This window comes from Ambystoma mexicanum, chromosome 12, assembly GCF_040938575.1.
Source record: "Ambystoma mexicanum isolate Mex_15411 chromosome 12, UKY_AmexF1_1, whole genome shotgun sequence".
NCBI classification, from domain to species: Eukaryota; Metazoa; Chordata; class Amphibia; order Caudata; family Ambystomatidae; genus Ambystoma; species Ambystoma mexicanum.
Genome location: NC_090936.1, coordinates 970,132,093 through 970,149,500, shown reverse-complemented (window position 1 = coordinate 970,149,500; position 17,408 = coordinate 970,132,093). Strand labels below are relative to the sequence as shown.

Below are 17,408 nucleotides of genomic sequence, written 5' to 3'. Positions count from 1 at the left end.
ATAAGCAAAAAAACAGCATTTTTGTGGACTGCTGAAGTGCGACATTAGTGAGATGATTGTCTGTAAAATGTAAAGGTTGGCTGCATGAATACACACAAATAAACAGATATAATAAAACAAAAGTCAGTCGACAACATTTAAAGAGAATATCACATGCACAGTAAACCATGTGAAGAATTTTTGAATGGACTAACCTAAGTTGAGCTGGGATGGGCATCTCACGCAGGGAGATCAAGGCTTCCTGAAAATCTTCCAGTTCCAGGTTACCCACGTCTTCTTCCCATTTCTGCTTAAGTTTTAAGAAGGGACGAGACTGAAAGTGTAGGGATAAGCTCATTTTGATGTTGGCATCGATCAGGGACTCTGCAGGGAGATCATAACCACCCCGGAATTGCAGGACCATAGCATGTTTGAACTGTGCATACAAGAAACCATTATATGTTGATAGTAAAAACCGTTGTTGGAGCAGTTCAAAGGACATTACGCATTTCTCAAAAATACATCGTTCAGCAAACACATGCGTTTAAGTGTACATTTCCTAGCAAAGATCAGCTTATGAATTTCGGGGAGATCTTTATTGCCACATAGGGCGAGCCCTCAGCTATCACTCCTCGCCATCCCAGCTGTGCTACACAAGTGTCCATTTAATTAGCAAATCTACAGAATTGCATAGCAAATTTCTATGTGACACTGCTTATTTTATGCCTTGGTGTAATTTCACCACGTCAGTGGGCCGCCTATCATTCGGCTTCCTATCGGCCTGTTTGGCCCAACCTTTCATTGCCATTACAATGTAGTGCTCTTTCATGGGATCTGTCCTGCCCCCCAATTTGTAGTAGTGCGCTATTGCCGACAAGTGATAGGCCATCCAAGATCTGGTCCTCCCGACCGCCAACACTATCCCACCAAAGCCCGTACTGGCAAATCCCTCTGTGACTCTGTCAACACCTCGCCCTGAAAGGCCAAGAACCGCTCCCAGCATGCTTTGTATCTCCTCGCTGTGCCAGGTGCTAGAGTGGTATAGATCAAGGAACTCAGATCCCCCCAACCATGCCCCACCACCCAGCACGCTTTGTATCTCCTCGCTGTGCCAGGTGCTAGAGCGGTATAGATGAAGGAACTCAGATCTCGCCAATCATGCCCCACCACTGTGCCTTGAATAGGGTCGTCATTCTTGCTTCCGGACAGCTCCCCCGAACCTTTTCCCACTGCAAATGAGAGAGAGTCAGCGGCCACGTTTTTTACCCCTGGAATATGTCGTGCCCTCACCTCTGCGTTCAGATTCAGCAGGCTCCTTGTGAGCTCTCTAAGCAGCTTCAGCACCCTGAGATTACTAGACGTCCCTTGGTGATGATCTGCACCACTGCCAAGTTGTCTGACCAGATCACCACCTTCTTGTCCTTCAATTGTCGGCCCCACATTTTAAAAGCCACTACGATAGGGAACAACTCTAGCAGCGTGATGTTCCTAGTAATCCCTTTGCGCTGCCACTCTGCTGGCCAAGCCTGACCGCACCACTCGCTCCCCAAGATGGCCCCAAATCCATGTGAACCTGAGGAATCAGTGAACAGTTTAAGCCCCTTGCCGCTGTACAGCTCCTCTCTCCATAGCAATACCCTGTTAAAGTCATCCAAAAATGCATCCCACATTCTGAGATCCTCCTTAACGTCCGCACCCAGGCAGACATGTTGTCTTGCATGCTGTAACCCCACTGTTTTAAGCTCGATGCTCCTTGCGAACACCTTCCCAGCGGGAATGACCTTTCCTGCAAAATTGAGGTTGGCCACCAGTGATTGAAGCTGCCTCTAGGTGGCTTTTCCCCTACCCCTCAACACCTTGATTGTTTCTTTCAATGTCAGCACTTTGTTGATGGGCAGCCAGCACTCCCCTGTGACTGAATCAATCTCAATCCCCAGAAAGGTCAGTGTCGTGACCGGGCCCACTGTCTTCCCCCTGGCCAGAGGTACTCCCATTTACTCCATCAGTCCCTGAAATGATCTCATGAGCGACCGGCACTCCCCTGTCCCCTTTCTACCGATAAACAAGAAATCATCAAGGTAGTGCAGGACCCCTCCCACCACGCTCCTTTGCCTTAATGCTGTAACGCTCACCTGATTCCCGCAGAGGCGCCGGTCTTGACTGGGTGAATGCCGTATCTTCAAAGGTGATGTGTAACACACGGTTGGCTCTTTGGGCTGGACCTCTGTGCACTGTATGTCTGACTCGAAGAGTAAGATGTCTGCAGATAGAAAATATGGGATTAATGAACTGGGGTTATTGGGTGCCTCTCTCCTCTTCCCTTTCTCTTCTCCTGTAGAACCCCAAAGGTTAACGCCCTCACCTTAGGTAAGTGAACGCCGAGCTCTCCATCTGCCTCGGGGCAGGGTGCCGTAACCAGTTTCTTCACTGGATAAGGGTGCAGGCCTCTTGACCTCAGAGGACTGCTGTCCGTCGTTAACTGCACGAACGGTAAGTTCTGGGAACTTCAAATGTCTTAAAAGTCTTTTGTAATGATATCTCTTGTTTTGCAGGGTTCCGGCAATGGCGGATGGCGGGCTGGTGAGAGTTGAGGATCGAACCCGCGTGAGGAATAGAAGCGCCTGGAAGCACGTAAGTAAGCGCTTGTAGCCTGCTTCACGATGCGCACTAACTGTCCCTTTTATCTTGCAGGTACAAGTTCGGAGCTTTAGAGAAGCTGAAGGGTGCTGGAATACCCACTGGATTCGGCGTGGGAAGGAGTAATGGCACGTCAGTAATAAAGTTGCCCAATGTCTTTAAACGCACCTTCTTTTGTCTTTCAGATTCGGGATGCAGCGCCGAAGGCCTCCGGAGCGTGCGAAGAGCTGGTAAGCTTTTGTCTTTCAGATGCCGGAATGCAGTGCGAAGACCTCCGGAGCCTGCGAAGAGTAGGTAAGCCTTTGTCTTTCAGATGCCGGAATGCAGCGCGAGGCGTTGGTGACAGCCGATGGACCAGGTAAGAGATGCGCTGCCACTGAAGACCGTTGTGCTAACCTGTTCTTTCTTTGTCTTTACAGGTGCTGCTGAAGACTGGATTCCAGGATGGTAAGCCTTTGTTCCCTTAGGCCCAGGATCAGAAGCAGAAGACACGATGAGCGTTCTGCTGCAGAGAATGCAGAATAACACAAAGCAAGATTCATCCATCGGGTGTGGTTTAAATAGCCTCCTGTAGTGCTTAGGTGTCTCCTTCCACAGCCACGCCTAGGTAAGAAAAGAGTTCCTGCTTTCCAGAAGAGTTCCAGTGTTCTGAACCTAGGGAGTGGCTCCTGCCCCACCCAACAGGAAAAGTAGTCCCAAACAGAAGAGGATCAGGGGTTCAACTGGCAGGTAAGTAAGCAGCATGGTCTGCTGCAGGTAAGTCCACCCAAGCATTATGAGCCCGGCGCTTCCAGCGCTGGGACTGGGCATCTTTATGAGCCTGGTGCCACTGGCGCCAGGACAGGGTCCAAAAGGTCCCAATTGGGACTGGCTGGCACTCGGAACCGGGGTTATGGGTCTGCTTCCAAGGGAGTCGGGCAAGTCCTGATCTTTTGGAAGCAGAGATCATGACAAATGCAAACTCCAAGAAGCTGCTGAATTTTTCAAAGTATGCACACGAAATAGCACAACCCATTGGCAAACATTTGTCAAAGAAGTAATCATCTTGCACCTTGAAGCCCATTAAATGAAAGCTCTCCTTGTGGATTGGCAACAACCGGAATGCCTACTCTATGTCTGCCTTACCCATCAGAGCACCTATCCCTGTGGCTTTCACCATCTCCACAGCCTCATCAAATGATGCATAATGAACCCTGCACTGCTCCTAAGCTATGCCGTCATTCACAGATTCACCTTCTGGGAAGGAAAGATGCTGTATCAATCAACCTGTACTGGCCCTCCTCTTTTTTGGGAACCAAACCCAAAGGTGATACCACAAAATTCTCCAATGGAGGGATGGCGAAAGGGCCCGCCACCCTCCCTAGTTTGATTTCCTTTCCCACTTTTTGTGCCAATACCTCCAGCATTACCAATGCTGACTTCAAATTGCTGGCCTCCCTGCCTACCTTCGTCCCAGTGAAAGGAATCCTGAACCCCCACCTAAAACCTTCCCAGAAAATTGTAGCATCGCTAATGTTATAATACATATTTAGAATAGGAATCATGGCCTGCAATAGTACTGATGTGTGTAAATGCCTTTTAATCATGCTTGGTTTTCTTCTTGGGTTTGACATTGCTTCGCTGCTTCCCTTCCCCAGAGACTGCCTACATGCGAAGGGTTTCCTTTTTTCTTACACAGTGATGGTTCGGCCTTGAGCCGTTTTCAATTCAAGAGGGACATGGACATGGCACTGGTAAAAATGGGCGTTACAGAGGGGAGGTTCGGGACTCATTTGTTTAGGATAGGGGCAGCCACCTCTGCGACAGGGATGGGCCTGGGTGCTGAGGCTATAAAGCAAATAGGGGGATGGACATCCGGGTGTTTCAGGAGGTACATCAGGCCAGAAAAAATGTAGCGCTAACAGCTTCCCTCTCATCTCCTTCCTAGTAGCGGCAGCACAAAGAAGGAGGCGGTCTGTCTGGGTGGTTGGGCATTCCTTGGTGTCAAAGGCCGGGGCAAACTGGACGGTCGAGCAGGAGGTGTTGACAGCTGGCGAGCCGGGATGAAATGGGCGCAGCTTCGGGGTCACATGTGCAAATTGCTCGGTAAGCAGCAAAAACCTGATGTCTTGATCACACACCTCGGGGGCAACGACTTAGCGAGTTTGCGGAGAGGGAGACTAATGAGGGAGATGATGTTTTCCTTGCAGGAGTTGTCAGCACAGCTCGGGGAGACCGAGATTGGCTGGTTGGAAATCATTCCGAGGCAGGAATGGAGGGGTGCCGAGAGTCACTCCGCTGTGGAGCAATCAAGAAGGAATTTGAATTGCGCAATGGCAAAATTCTGCAGGGGCAGAGGCTTCCTCCACATAAGGCACGGCTTGATCAACCTGAAATCCCCTGAATACTACTTGAAGGATGGAGTGCATTTGTCAGCATCGGGGATGGATCTGTTTTTTTGGAATGTGTGCACAAAGCTCTTGGAACTGTGAAGGAGGGAAGGGGGGAGCCACGGTGGGCGGTAACCCACCTTCGGCGTGGTGGTGTTTTGACGACCAGTGACAAGAGACAGACTGCGAATGAGCAATTGCAAAGCCGGAAGGGTCTTCGCTCTTTCAGACCAGTGCCTCATGGGAGCCTAAGCGGCGGGGGCGTCTGGTGGTAGCAATGAGGGATCAGCTTCCCCCCAAAAAACAGTGCTCTCTCAGCCCCGGAACACCTGCAGGGGCAGGCGGGTCTCAGACACGAAGGGTTGGGGGAGTTGTGCCTACTGTGGACTTTACTGGGAAAGGGGGGGAAGCAGGTTTTGGACACGGAGCAGTCGCCACACCTTTAGAACTATTTTCACTATTGTTTGCAGTGTTTTATTATGTGTGAAAATAAATATGTGGCCTTTTATGCCAAAAGAAGACATGTCTCATTCTGCACCTTACTGATGGGAAAAAGAAGGGGCCAAAAGAATGAGCAAGGGCGATATATGTTGACATAATAAATGGACAGATGCTCAAGTTATAACATTGCCATTGCCAAATGCCAACGCTTGTTGTTCTTATGGAGGAAACACATAATCTTCCTTTTGTTTATGTATATAATGTAGACCTGAAAACATAGATCGTGGAAGTTTTTCAATGTGCAAACAGCATAATACTGGAAAGGTGGAGTATAATACAAACCGCACGCATTGTCATGAATAGGGAGGGGCTGAAATAATTACACTGGGCACGCGACCATACAATGGTGCCCACAGACAGGAAGTTCGATGCCAAACCAGTTTCTGTTTGTTGCATTTGTGTAGTCTTTGCGCGCCTTTTTCACTGCATTTTAGATGTGTTGGCGCGCGTGCACGCATGCTGTTGTCACGTGCATTCTTGTGTTGTGTACTTAACGGAACAGCCATGCCATGAGGTGTTCATATTATCCACGTCCTCTTGAACGGTTACCCTGCCCGAGCCTGCAGCCTGCACTCGGTGTCTTGTTACAAAGAGCGGCGAAAGAGAGAGAGGCGGGCCCAGCGCGTGTCCTACCCCAGGCTGGGCGGGCTCTGAGCTGTGAAGGGCACTGCTGGGGACAGAGCGCTATAGAACCCACAGGTGCCTCTGACCCCCGGGAAAGCGGCCACCTCTGTGCAGACCCACGGTGACCAAGAGGGAAGTAGCAGGACTCCCACAGCACCTCAGGTAGGCGAGAGGGCTCGAGGCACGACACCCCCTCCCCAACCGAAGCGGCACCCTTGCTTCTGACTCTAGCATGACCACAGGCTGTGGCACTGAAGGCACCCTGAAGTACACCAAGAATACCTCACGCCAGCTATCTGCTCAGCCGCGACTATAACGGTAGCAAGGCCAGGAATGCAGCACCCCAGATGTAATCTCTCAAAACAACCCCTGCCCCCAGTAATACCGCCCCCTCAGTCCTCAGCCCATGCCACCCTCTGCAGTCGCACCACTCCGACCTCTTCCACCTCAGCATATCTAGCAATAACATACTCCTAGTTCCACAAATACCGCTTTCTACGCGCACAATGTGGCAACAACTGAAACTACACATACCCCCCTCGACACATAATTCTTGTAGCCAATATCACCCTCGAAAGTAGAGTTCTAATAACCAACCACTAAACACACACGCCCTGCCTGTCCCCAGTACCAACCTCTACGCCTCCTCGCCCACAAACCACCTTCTATAACCTTCACCAACAACTCCTCTACACCCCCACCTACTGCACTGCCTTCTACCCCCTCACTTTGTCCATAGCTATTTCGTCCTTAACGATTAAAGCATTTACACGACCACCACTCCCACAACAATAGCATACCCGCCAGCACCCTCGTATACCAATTCCATGCTCCCCAGCCCATCTGACAATTCCACCCTCTTCACTCCCGCAACCATCAGAACCAGACCTGCAAGCAACACAACCATAAAAACGCGCCCTGCGGCAACGCAACGACCACCCTCTGAGCTCCAAAGAAAACAATACGGGGGGGGGGGCTGAAGTATGGCAGGGGCCGCGGGCGCCAGGCTCTTCACAAACGGAATATAAGCAGATATGCCATCTGGGGGGTGGGGGCGGGGGTGTCAGGAGGTATTCGCAACACTATATTTATTATTGGGGTGGGGGCTTGACAATATTTCTACTCACGGTGGGACTCAGCATACACAAGTTTGAATACCACTGCACTACAATATTATCCTCCTGTAGACCCTCACCCGCAATATGACATTCTGCCCCCAACCTGTTTCTAATACCAACTCCGCATATTCCATGAACAACTTCTACTACGTATTGCTACAAAAAGCCCCTCCTCGCCCCAACATGTAATATATTACCATAACTACACCATCGCTAGCACCTTTCCCCCTGCAGGCGCCGCTGCTCGCAGAATAAGCGTTGCTCTTTCACACAGTTGGGTCTCTGCCAGGCTCGTGTGATGGAAACAAACTTGGGAGCGCTTCCCAAAATATGCTGCCACTACGCTGCTTCCAGACCTCGTGACAGAACGGGAACGTGTCTCGTACCCCTCCTGCTCCCGGTCCTCGCCGCAGCAGCCAGTCGCTCTCGGCGGTGCACGCCCATGACCACATCCTGCAACCCCGTGCACGCCCAGGACCAGCCCCTACACACCCTGAAACCCTCGTGCACGGCCAAGACAAGCCCCTGAACACCCTGCAACCCCCATGCATGCCCAAGACAAGCCCCAACACAGCCTGCAACCCCCACGCACGCCCAAGGCAACCCCTTACACACCCAGCTAATCCCGTGCACGCCGAAGACCAGACTACACAACCAGCTACCCCCGTGCACGCCCAGGTCCAGCCCCTACACACCCTGCATCCCACGTGCAAGCCCCTGCAACACCTATGCATGCTCAAGACAAGCCCCTACACACCCTGCAACCTCCATGCACGCCCAAGACAACCCCTTACACACCCAGCTACCCGCGTGCACGCCCAGGACCGCCCCTGCACACCCTGCAAACTCAGTGCAAGCGCCCGCACACCCTGCAAAACCCATTCATGCCCAAGAAAAGCTCCTATACACCCTGCAGCCCCCATGCACACCCACGACAAGCCCCTACACACCCTGCAACCCCCGTGCACGCCCAGAACCAGCCCCTACACACCCTGCAACCCTTTTGCACGGCCAATACAAGCCCCTGCACACCCTGCAACCCCCATGCATGCCCAAGACAAGCCCTTACATACCCTGCAGCCCCAAGACAACCCCTTACACACTCAGCTACCCTCGTGCACGTCCAAGACAAGCCCCTGCAACCCCCATGCATGCCCAAGACAAGCCCCAACACAGCCTGCAACCCCCAGGCACGCCCAAGGCAACTCCTTACACACCCAGCTACCCCGTGCACGCCGAGGACCAGCCCCTACACACCCTGTCACCCATGCAAGACTACACAACCAGCTACCCCCGTGCACGCCCAGGTCCAGCCCCTACACACCCTGCATCCCACGTGCAAGCCCCTGCAACACCTATGCATGCTCAAGACAAGCCCCTACACACCCTGCAACCTCCATGCACGCCCAAGACAACCCCTTACACACCCAGCTACCCCCGTGCACGCCCAGGACCAGCCCCTACACACCCTGCAACTCCTGTGCAAGCGCCTGCACACCCTGCAAAACCCATTGATGCCCAAGACAAGCCCCTACACGCCCTGCAACCTCCATGCACGCCCACGACAAGCCCCTACACACCCTGCAACCCCCGTGCACGCCCAGAACCAGCCCCTACACACCCTGCAACCCTTTTGCACGGCCAAGACAAGCCCCTGCACACCCTGCAACCCCCATGCATGCCCAAGACAAGCCCTTACATACCCTGCAGCCCCAAGACAACCCCTTACACACTCAGCTACCCTCGTGCAAGCCCCAACACAGCCTACAACCCACACGCACGCCCAAGGCAACCCCTTACACACCCAGCTACCCCCGTGCACGCCCAGGACCAGCCCCTACACATCCTGCAACTCCTGTGCAAGCGCCTGCACACCCTGCAAAACCCATTGATGCCCAAGAAAAGCCCCTACACACCCTGCAACCCCCATACATACCCAAGACAAGCCCCTACACAACCTGCAACCCCCATGCATGCCCATAATACGCCCCTACACACCCTGCAACCCCTGTGCACGCCCAAGACAAGCCCCTACACATCCTGCAACCCAATGCAGGCCCAGGACCAGCCCCTACACACCCTGCAACCCTCATGCACGCCCAAGACAAGCCCCTGAACACCCTGCAACCCCCATGCATGCCCAAGACAAGCCCCTACACACCCTGCAGCCCCCATGCCCGCCCAAGCCAACCCCTTACACACCCAGCTACACCCGTGCACTCCCAGGACCAGACCCTACACACCCTGCAATCCCAGTGCAAGCACCTGCACGCCCTGCAAAACCCATTCATGCCCAAGACAAGCACCTACACACCCTGCAACCCCCATGCATGCCCAAGACAAGTCCCTACACACCCTGCAACCACTGTGCACACCCAAGACAAGCCCCTGCACAGCCTGCAACCCCAATGCACGGCCAAGACAAGCCCCCACACACCCTGCAACCCTGTGCAAGCCCAAGACATGCCCCCATACACCCTGCAACCCCCATGCATGCCCAAGACAAGCCCCTACACCCTGCAACCCCCGTGCACGCCCAAGACAACCCCTTACACACCCTGCAACCCCCATGCATGCCCAAGACAACCCCTTACACACCCTGCAACCCCCATGCATGCCCAAGACAACCCCTTACACACCCAGCTACCCCTGTGCACTCCCAGGACCAGCCCCTACACACCCTGCAACCCCATGCAAGCCCTTGCACATCCTGCAACCGCCATGCATGCCCAAGATAAGCCCCTACACACCCTGCAGCCCCCAAGCACGCCCAAGACAACCCTGCACACCCTGCAACCCCCATGCATGCCCAAGACAACCCCTTACACACCCAGCTACCCCTGTGCACTCCCAGGACCAGCCCCTGCACACCTTGCAACCCCCATGCATGCCCAAGACAATCTCCTACACACCCATCTAACCCTGTGCACGCCCAGGACCAGCCCATACACACCCTGTGCAAGCCCATGCACACCCTGCAACATCCATGCATGCCCAAGACAAGCTCATACACACCCTGCAACACCCATGCATGCCCAAGACAAACCCCTGTACACCCTGCAAGCCCCATGCATGACCAAGACAAGCACATGCACACACTGCAGTCCCCATGCACGCCAGTACAACCCCTTAGACACTCAGCTACCCCGTGCACTCACAGGACCAGCCCCTACACACCCTGCAACCACGTGCAAGCCCCTGCACCCCCCAATCCCCCATGCATGCCCAAGACAAGCCCCTACATACCCTGCAGCCCCCATGCACGCCAAGACAACCCCTTACACACCCAGCTACCCATGTGCACCCCAGGACCAGCCCCTGCACACCCTACAACCCCCGTTCAAGCCCCTAAACACCTTGCAACACCCATGCATGCCCAAGACAAGCCCCTACACACCCTGCAACACCCATGCATGCCCAAGACAAGCCCCTACATCCTGCAACCCCCGTGCACGCCCAAGACAAGCCCCTGCACAGCCTGCAACCCCAATGCACGGCCAAGACAAGCCCCCACACACCCTGCAACCCTGTGCAAGCCCAAGACAAGCCCCCATACACCCTGCAACCCCCATGCATGCCCAAGACAAGCCCCTACACCCTGCAACCCCCGTGCACGCCCAAGACAACCCCTTACACACCCTGCAACCCCCACGCATGCCCAAGACAACCCCTTACACACCCAGCTACCCCTGTGCACTCCCAGGACCAGCCCCTACACACCCTGCAACCCCATGCAAGCCCTTGCACATCCTGCAACCGCCATGCATGCCCAAGATAAGCCCCTACACACCCTGCAGCCCCCAAGCACGCCCAAGACAACCCTGCACACCCTGCAACCCCCATGCATGCCCAAGACAACCCCTTACACACCCAGCTACCCCTGTGCACTCCCAGGACCAGCCCCTGCACACCTTGCAACCCCCATGCATGCCCAAGACAATATCCTACACACCTATCTAACCCTGTGCACGCCCAGGACCAGCCCATACACACCCTGTGCAAGCCCATGCACACCCTGCAACATCCATGCATGCCCAAGACAAGCTCCTACACACCCTGCAACACCCATGCATGCCCAAGACAAACCCCTGCACACCCTGCAAGCCCCATGCATGACCAAGACAAGCACATGCACACACTGCAGTCCCCATGCACGCCAGTACAACCCCTTAGACACTCAGCTACCCCGTGCACTCACAGGACCAGCCCCTACACACCCTGCAACCACGTGCAAGCCCCTGCGCCCCCCAATCCCCCATGCATGCCCAAGACAAGCCCCTACATACCCTGCAGCCCCCATGCACGCCAAGACAACCCCTTACACACCCAGCTACCCATGTGCACCCCAGGACCAGCCCCTGCACACCCTACAACCCCCGTTCAAGCCCCTAAACACCTTGCAACACCCATGCATGCCCAAGACAAGCCCCTACACACCCTGCAACACCCATGCATGCCCAAGACAAGCCCCTACACACCCTGCAACCCCCGTGCACGCCCAAGACAAGCCCCTGCACACCCTTCAACCCCATGCATGCCCAAGACAAGCCCCTGCACACCCTGCAACCCCCATGCATGCCCAAGACAAGCCCCTGCACACCCTGCAACCCCCATGCACGCCGAAGGCAACCCCTTACACACCCAGCTACCCCCATGCATGCCCAAGACAACCCCCTTCGCAATGCAACCAGCTACCACTGTGCACGTCCAAGACAAGCCCCCACCCACCCAGCTGTCCGCGTGTATGCCCAAGACAAGCCCCTGCACTGCACACTCAGCTACCCCGTGCACGCCCAAGACAAGCCCTTAAACACCCAGCTGCCCACGTGCACACCCAAGAGAAGCCCCTTCACACCCAGGACCAGCTCCTACACCAAGCAACCCCAGGACACACCCCTGCACACCCAGCTACTCGCGTGCACGGCCAAGCCTGAACACAATCGTTAGGCGCACCGTACGTTCCTGTGATATCTATCTGAGATAGTGATTTATTTACCCCCAACACCTTCCATTGTACGGGTGTGCAAGTACGGTCCTTTCCAGAGTGCGGCAGTGTTGGTGTATTTCTGCCTGCATGGGCGGCCCATTTGCCAACAGCCCCACAGTTTTGTGCGGTGACTTTACATTACCATACAATAATGGTTTATTCACATGGGAGACACACGTAATTCTATCTCTGAACCGTTCGTGGTGAGCTTGCATTTTATTTTAAACACGTCATTGGCAACTCCTCGAAATGTAGGATTGAGTCTCTTCTGTTTTTTGGACACACACTTTGAAAGTTTCTGCATTTTGTACTTCCTTACTAAAATATTCCCCATTCTAAAGCAAGTTAAAGTGAAACAAGAAGCCGCCCTCTTCCTGCTGCAAAGTCTCTCTTGAGTGGGCCCACTTGTTTGTATGCTTGCTTTGAAACAGGGATCTCGGTGGCCCGATAGCTATGGAATGGAAAGCTGTACACAGCGATTGCCATTGATTATGATGAATTCAAAGCTATCTACCCATCACCTTTTAGTGTTGCGTTTGGTGCATGTGTTAAACAAAGAGAAAAAAAGTCCACAGGCGCTGAACACGGCTAAATGACCTGTTGTTTGGGCAAGTACTCACTTGAGAGGCCGGAGCCACATTTTATCTCATTGTACCTTTCACAGAAGGGAAATATTCATTTGCATGCTATGGCAATTCTCTTCTGGACAAGAGTACCAACAGCAACCCCAAACACGTGTTTCAGCCTTGTTGGACCTCATCAGTGAGGTGGAGCTGTGCCTCTCTGAGCACAGTGAGCAAGGGGTCCACGTCTGGATGACCCTAGGAAATTTAGGGTGACTAAACTTAAGTCCTTTAAACAATCAAACAATAGTCCATAGGCTCCCCACTGCGAGAACGAACACGGCTAAATGACCTGTTCTTTGGGAAGCTACCCACTCGAGAGCCCGCAGCCACTCTTTAGCTCACTGTACCTTTCACAGAATGGAAATATCCATTTGCATATCAGTCTTTGTCCGCATGGGCCGCCCCAGCCCTGGGTGAGTGAAAATTCTTGACAATACAAAATATTAGATCGGAACTATGGTCAACTTTAGATTACAAGGACAAAATTGGATATCCCAGTGCGGCCTCCTGAGGTCAGAGGACATCTGGTGACAGAGACAGAATCTCTTCAGCCCATCAACTCTCAAAGAATAAAAGGCTAATGGCTTTTACACCAGCCTTAAATCAACATTCAGCCATAGATTTGGGAGGCTCTGAACCACGTGTTATCAGCGATATTAATCAAAACACAAGAGTAAACAGGGACACCAGATACTTTAAACTCCGGTCACACCTGGTTAGTTTCAACAGACAAAAACAAAAAAGAGGACCGGAGTGAAAGTGAATCTGTGTAGAGAATGCAAGTAGACAGAAATCTCCACTACTATTGCAATGTTAAATTCCATCCAACATTTAGAACTTGAAACATTTGTATTGGACAAGAAAAAATTCTATTCTCACCCGATTCATCATATTCTCACAATTTTATTGTACTAAAGAAGTCCATCAATAGAATACTAACAAAATAAATATAAAGGTGAAATATTACAATTTGTTTTGATACAATTGTGCAGTTTAAAAATATGTATAACATACATGAAAATCTTAATTTAAGCAGTAGAAAAAAACTTTTTCACAAACAATTTGCAATTTTTTTTCACCAAAAACAATTCATGAAAGATGCACATACCAGACAGAAACTCCCCTCAACTAAATTGAACAGTCACTGAAAACAAACTGAACACACCTCAGTAAGTGTATAACATACATCAAAAGTAAATCAAACATAAATGATACCAATAATCAAAGTCACCTATTTCCCACTAAAAAGGGCGGGGGAAACAATTTCTTTTTTACAAAAAATGAAAAACGGTTTAATGTAATGACTACCAAACTAGCAAAGTTTAGCAGGTGTATATTGCCAGGTCATACTAAATAGGACCCATAAGAACCCAACATGTTTCTTTCCATTAAACCACAATCTTCTGTTATATGGAAATTCTTAAGGGGTTTAATAGCGTTGGTGGTCTTGTTGGTATGGTACTTCATAACAATTATTTGGTGGTAGAGTCATGCTACTTGAGTTCACCTACACATAGAGATGCACATTGTTACTGAACTTGTATCATTCATAGTTCAAGCTACTAGATGTGGCATAATGAATGAGTCACGTGCAGGTCAAAACAAGTTGGACCGAGTAGACGAAGCTCACACTTACCCTATTGGCAATCAATTAGTCAATCAGGGCAATTTGGCAGGAATATCAATTTCCTCATTAGGCTGAGACTGTCGCAACAAACCAAAAAACAGAAGGGGACATACAGGGCCAAAACATGACAGAACAGAAGAAAGGACACGAAGAAGGAGTTATTAGAGACATTCTCTGGGCCAATTTTGTTTAGCAAATGCCACAAGAAGAGTTAATATATTCTATGATCATCTATTCCGAACAAATATTTACCCCTTGATCACCACAGGTGAAATTCTATTTATTGTTTCGAATCCAGTGCAGATCAGCGTGCACACTCCCAAGTGTGAATTGGTGCGGTCATCATCCTTCACAGGTACAAGTCTCTAATCAACCTGTCATACAAATGCAGGGAGATCCGACACCTGTCAAACTCCAGAATCACTCCCTTCAGGTAAATATCACCTATACAGAAAGGCATCACTGGTCTCGTATTAGAAAAAGCTTAAATTAGAAAAACCTTACTTGATGATTGGTCTCCTGGGGTGAAGAAAATGTCTTGGTTGCTCCCACCTCTCTTGGAAGAGGTAACAAATCCTTTCTCTCAAGCTTTATTCAACTACAGCTTCATCAGTGCTGTAAGTGTAAACACAAAATGCGATCTGTCACTAACAAGCACTGGGCCTGTGAAGTTCATTCTGCATGATCTCGCCAAGCATTGGAATTAGCCGATAGATTGGTTAAAAGGCTAATATTCATGAAGTCACTACTCATCAGTGATGCACATCCTGAAGTGCAAATCCTTGTGTCAAATATGGAGGGACACCCCTTACGATGTCTCGTTAAATTCATATCGAGCAGCACTCGTTTTCCGTCAGAGATGGTGAAATATCAAGAAACTTAAACTTATGTCTAATGGCTAAGCCACAACGTCAAATGTAACCCACGGAAGTCATTCAAAATCAATACCGTTCCACGTAGTTGTGCTAATTGTGTTGCTAATGAGCTCTCCGACACGTGTATCCCAAAACATCGGTCCCGGAACATGAATTTAAACTGCTAGTCACAATAAGCCCACAGATTCTTTGAACCGCATTCTTCACGGCCATTGTATGTAGCGGTAGTCCCACATCGATCCCGACCATCGGGAACACTCACCTTTGGTATTCTTATCAGCATCTTCATAGCACGCAGACTCATATTCTTATCAGTATTTCCATAGCACGCTGACTCATAAAAGTTCTCTCCACCAAACCTTAGAGGACCGACTACCAGTGTCCATTGAATAGTAGTCCTTCCTCTCTCACCACATGTTCTGCTAATCAGATGATATGCACGATGGCCATCTTTAAATGTCTTCCGCACTAAGCGTTATACTTAAGCCCCTACTAGCAAAGCTTATATAATAGCCAATGGATGTTAGGGAGAATTCTCCAAAATGGCTAATTTCCCTTACCTACTGAGTCTCTCAGCAGCTTTGCTGGATTTCTAGGATTTACCTTTTTCACTTGGTAAGAGTGTGAGCCTTTTTTCCCACTCTTACATGTGTTTTTCTGTGTGTGTTTAACATTTTTGTGTTCATAGACTGCGGAGCCTCATCTACCCCATAGGCATCATCTTTTTACTGTGTGTCACACAGCACCTTCAGTGCAGTGACACAGGTTTGTCTTTTTAGACTTCCCAACTCAGACTCCATTTTCTGGGACTGACTACTGTCTACCAGAACATGTAAAGTTGCCATTGACTTTATTAGTCTTTTTAAATCCAGAGACCCAGTACAAACTATCTTACATAGAGTTCTGGAAAGAGTTACTAGTTATCCCTTTTTGTCTTTTTCTCATGGAACATTATTTCGTTCCCTTTTCATTAAGATTTGTCTGGTGGCAGTGGTATATACCCTATTTTTCTTACCACGGTTATTTTGAATAGCCCTGTTATTGTTTTAGGCTATCTTAGTAGCCTTGAACTTAAACCCCCTGGACCATATTTGTTTTTATTTGATTCCAACTGGGTTTATTCGCCATTTCTTTTTGTAAAAGTCTTTCTTGTGTTTTACTGTGCGTGCCAAACCAGGTTTGGTCCCTTTGTTCACCGACCTTTGGCGGGCTTCTGCACAGAAGCCCTCCTTAGGCGCCTGAAAGTCTGGGTAGGCAGGATGTGAGGAAGGGGTATTAGGACCCCTTCCATGGGTTCCCTTGGTCACCCAAGTCGCACTCCTGTTTGATTGGCTAGATGACTGTCCCACCGGGACAGCCACCCTGTTGTGTGATTGACAGCCAGGCTGTGTGAATGGGGGAAAACTGCATAAAAAGCAGGTCGCTGGGACTGAGAAGGCAGAGTCGCCACTGGATCGAGAGAACCGAAGAGAAGTTGACAGAAGAGGACCTCTACCGTGACTGAACCTCCCGGTGAAGCCCTGCTGCTGGTCCGAATCTCCAAACTTCCACGACAGGGAAGATCTGCAAGAAATCTTCTCCCCTTGAGCTGGTGGGAACAACCAGTACGCCAAACTGCAAGCCAGGCCTCCCTCCTCTGGTCGTATTTGCTGTGCACAGCTACAGTGCTCCGAATAGCCAGGAGGAACGGACCCTGCTTGGGTTTTAAGGAGCGCATCTTTTATTCGTCGCTTTCCTCCGCTGCTGGTTTCTTCCCTGGGCAGTGCAGGACCCTCCATTCTTCATCCTTCTTGCCAGTCCGACAGTCGCTTCAGGAACCGTGAGCCTGCAGGACCTGCCAGGAACGTCTGCCTCAGCTACAGCATTCTTCTGCTCTAAAGGTACTGTGCTAACCCGGTTGTTCGTTTTATCCGGCCGCGGTGAAAGTGTGTGAAATCTTTCGCCAATCCAAGGGCTTGCCCTTCTCTATTCTTTAAAGTAACTTTTTGTCCGACCAACTTTGTTCTGAACTCTTGGCAAAGACTTTGACTTTGGCCCAGGCCTCTTGATTTGATTCCATCACTGT

General features: G+C 50.9%; 1 protein-coding gene across 1 annotated transcript in view; it reads left to right on the top strand.

The window, feature by feature from the left end:
• The first annotated feature begins 6,007 nt into the window (after positions 1–6,007).
• CPT1B (carnitine palmitoyltransferase 1B) overlaps positions 6,008–17,408 on the top strand; it is a 607,650-nt gene continuing 596,249 nt past the window's right edge. Inside the window, exon 1 of the mRNA XM_069629453.1 lies at positions 6,008–6,272. The gene's annotated coding sequence lies outside the window, so the exon portion shown is untranslated. The remainder of the gene's footprint in view (positions 6,273–17,408) is intronic.